The 4,187-nt window shown below is 43.6% G+C and overlaps 1 long non-coding RNA gene across 1 annotated transcript; it reads left to right on the top strand.

Annotated features, from left to right (window-relative positions):
* Window positions 1–732: 732 nt before the first annotated feature.
* Window positions 733–2,027, top strand: LOC310760379. Its single transcript, XR_014546941.1, has 3 exons — window positions 733–858; window positions 1,415–1,491; window positions 1,855–2,027. It is a non-coding gene; the product is annotated as an uncharacterized lncRNA (long non-coding RNA).
* Window positions 2,028–4,187: the final 2,160 nt, after the last annotated feature.

The following is a 4,187-nucleotide window of genomic DNA, read 5'->3' as shown; positions in this document are numbered from 1 at the left end:
GTTTTTTAAAGTTCAAGTATTTGTAAGCATGCAAGGTTTATTTATTTTACTTTAAAAAAAAAATCAACTTTTACATTTCCAAATAATCATCTGTCATTATACCCATACATTCAACAACTCCCCTCCCTCCCTTTCCCAGGTTCTTTCCCAGGTCCCACATTTCCTGCATTTTCTTGTATGTCCATCTAATTCAGTTCTCCCATCTTACATCCCTTTTAAATGTGTTATAATGTTTAATTTACCTTAATACTGCCAGCGTTTTCAACTGTGTACAATTATTTTCTACATACTCGGTGAAAATTTTCCACTCCTCTTTAAATACCTGTTCTTCTTCCAAGGTTTATTTATTTTATCAGCTTCGGCTGGGGAGGGCGGGATATAAATAAAATTTATTATTATTATTATTATTATGGGTATTTGTTCCTCACCCTTCAATCAAATTCTCGCAGCAGCTAAATTTCCATGTCTCTGTAATGTAGCCTAATTTGCTGCATGGCTTGTGTTCTTTTCTTTTGATAATGTCTTCATTTTTGTCAGGCAATCCTCCCCCTTTCTAAGTAAACCTGACTCATTATTCTACTTCACTTTAATTTCTATTATCCTTTTGATGTTGGCGTGTGGGTTTTATTGGTCATCTTTCTGTTGCCTTAATGCAACTGCAGGTAGTGATTATATTCATTTATGACATGTACAGTATATCCTCGCCTTCCTTCTATGATGCAATTAGAGACGGCAGATGGATGATCCTACAACAATCTCCCATCCAGGCCAGACTGGGGGAAGCAGAAGGACCAATTTGCCTGGACCTCAAGCTCAAAGGCGATCTCAAATGTAGTTACTTGTTAACTGGGTTATCTGGTAAATTTCACAACTGGCTTTTATGCACATTGGTCCAAAAGGTGACACACACACTCTACTTGGAGCTGCACATTTAAGCAACACGGGGATGCGATTTGGTATTACCGTGTGACCCAGATTTCAAATTACTGTTTTTGGGGTGGCACAAAACATGGGGTTTGTGGCACAAAGCTAGCACTAAACTTTGGCATCAGTGGGAGGGGGATGATGCAGAATTTTGAGGTCACATGTTAATGAAGCTCCTTCAGATCACGATGACGGCAGAGAATATTACTACTTGTCATATGACCTAGGCGGAAGACAATACCTGTTGCCACCCTCACAGAAGAGCTGAGGCACAATTACAGTTCTGTAACAGCTCACACTTTTGTTCTCCGATTACTTAACAGAGTAGGATAGAAAAAGAAACAACCCCCCCCCCCCAGCATTGTGCATTTTTTGGGTATGTGCTGTTGTTTCCCATGGGAGGTAAAACAAGTACGGACAGAATGGGCAAGCATTAGGGACATTTTATAGAATAAAGCTGTGATTTCCTTAAGTCTCTGCACATCCACAGGGAAGAGCAATTTTGCAGAAACATCAAGATGGCAGGATAATGGATTCCTCTGACAGAATGATGAGTGAAAGAAAGAAGTAATTACCATTAATGCACTTCAATTACGGCTCAACTTTCTTTCTTTTCCTTTATTCTTTTTCCCCCCCTTTAAAAAAGCTGCACATTCATGGCTAAATTTCTATTTAAAACGAAACAGTTGCCACAGAGCCGTCACAGCTAAGAGCAGAAATTCCCTCCCAGCTTCCGGCAAATTAGCAGTAATGTCCTTATTATACCAAAAGTGGGATGATTGGATTCTTCCAGGGAAACGCAGGAAGTGCTTGTTTGTTTCGACGGCCTTCCTCCTTCCTCCTTCCTCCCTAAAAAGTCACAGTTGAACTTTGCTTCCAGGGCTAATCACCAGCTAAGCATGATACCACTTTCTTCTGGTTCCTATTTAGCTTTCAAAGCCCTCACAGGATCTCTGTCATGGATCAGTACCACCTTCCAGCCGGGAGTGAGGTCAGCGGACAGCCTCACTACACAGGAAGGCATGTCCTATTAGAAAAGGGAAGTCTGCTCAAAGCCTTCAGATCTCGAGTGACTAAAAATAAACTAATGAGCCTTAAATTAACTCCTTTTCTTCACCAAGCCATTTTAAGCCAAGAGGGACCAAAAAAAGGAAGAAATTTATTATCTGGGAAAGACGCAAGGGGCATGAGGCTGATATTTGGTGCTCTTTCCGAGGTTGGATGTCCCTAAATGGTCTTGTTTTGTTGGTGAGCTGCACAATTGGGTGGTTGTTTGTTTTCAACTCATCACCGCATTGCGCCACACGAAACATCTTATGGTGGGTCTCCCAACAGTTCTCATGTTTCTGGAGCCACATTTGCAAACAGTTACTTGTTCCTGGTGTCAACAGTGATGCTTATCACAGGGATCAGTCAAGACTTCTCTCTTACACAAACATAACCACTTGCGATAAGACAAGTGCAAAGGTGCACTTAGCCCCTGCTCCTTTGATACCCCAGTTTTGTACCAAACTGGCTTTATCTCCGATTTATTTATATTTAATTTCAGTAACCACTTAATATTGGTTTTCGTGTTTTTCTTTCTCATATTCTGGTTTTCTGCCGCCACCTTTTGCTGCCACATGTTTTCTGCATCAGGGATGGGAAACTGCAGTCTTCCAGCTCTCATCAGCCCCAGCTAGCATGGTCAATGGATGATGGGAACAAAAAGTATGGGGTTCTAGACTCCCCATACTTGTGAAACAGGCTTAATGCAAGTTCTGGCAGCAGCACGATAAATATGGTTTGTATATGTAATAGCAAAGCCAGATGCCTTCATCTGCCCCAAGTGCAATAAAACACATCCATATTTCTCTCTATAGCCACATCAGGTACTGTAACTCTCCAACAATTTGACTTTACCCCCAATGGGTAAAGTCTTGAATTGTCTCCCAAGACAGATGGATGCCAACAATGGTTTGTAACACACCTATTATTATTATTATTATTATTATTTACATTTATAGACTTTGTCCATGATCTCAGGGTAGGTTTCAAAAGAAATAACGATAAACTTTTTATGAGTTTCTTTTTTGGGGAGTGTCAGTCTGGATAGAACCCAGGGTCCTCTTCCAAGCCTTCAGTACTGTTCCTGTGAATGCAGAAAGGAAATCCTGCCAAACTAGCCCTTTTGCTGAGCTTTATGGCTTTAGCTGGCCATGCTCATCAGCATCTCAAAAATGAGCCGAGTGACGGTGCCCTCCAGGAAATGGGGTAGTCATTCCCTCCTACTCCCCTCACCTGGCTGGTGGCCATGTGATCTTGGGTAGAAGGACAATAGCCAAAGCTGTGAATGAGCTGAAAGAAGGCTGGAAGCTGGAGACACAGAGACACGTCTTGCCCTGTGCTGAACATTGGGGCTTCTCTGGAAATGTAATGGGGAAGCAAGCTCTGTTGGGGGTTTTCATGCTGTGGGCACTGGTGGAGGAAGAGGCATGGGGGGGAGTGCACCGCCCCCGGCAGCACAATCGCAGTGGGGTGCCATTGCAGCTGCCTCCCTGCCCATGCTGGGCGCCACACCCCTACAGGCGGTGCGCCACACCCGCAGGACGCATGCCACCCCCCCACAGGTGACACGCCACACCCCAGGGTGCGTGCCACGCCTCCAGGATGCACGCCAGCCATGCCCCCATCTGCTCTCCGCACCCCAGTGCCGGAGCATGAAGCTCCGCCACTGGCTGTGGGGGCTCCCATCCTATGCTCAGGTTGTGTATATGTCTAATTTCTTCGATTAAAAAAATTCTTCCATTCAAATCAACAGGAAGCGAAAGTGGTCCATTTCTGCAGGGTTGTGTCTGAACTCCATTCTAGGAAGTCAATTCATTGGCAAAAGAATCAAATCGGGTTGCTCATAATATGCTGTGATAAATTCATTGGAAAATGCTATAATAAGACTGTCTCAAGAGGAGGCTGTTCTGCTAATCTGTTTTTGGATGTCCCATATGCATAGGGGGAAATCTGTTTTCTAGGAGTCAACAGCTGAAACATTGACTGATAGAGACTCTGTTTACACATTCCTTGGAATCTCGTTGGCATACAACTCCCATCTTTCCTGACCATTGGCTACGCTGGCTGAAGGGGTGTGCACACAGGACCCAATATTCAACTTGAAACTGTGCCTTAAACACAAACACACACACCCTGATCCATTTCTGAATTGCTCTGTGATCTTTCTGCTTCAATCGGTACTCTGGGTTCAAAGCCACTCTGTATGAAATGAAGCT

Source organism: Podarcis filfolensis (assembly GCF_964270895.1).
Source record: "Podarcis filfolensis genome assembly, chromosome: 3".
NCBI lineage: Eukaryota > Metazoa > Chordata > Lepidosauria > Squamata > Lacertidae > Podarcis > Podarcis filfolensis.
The sequence above is the reverse complement of the archived record's forward strand: the minus strand, read 5'-3'. Positions and strand labels throughout refer to the sequence as shown.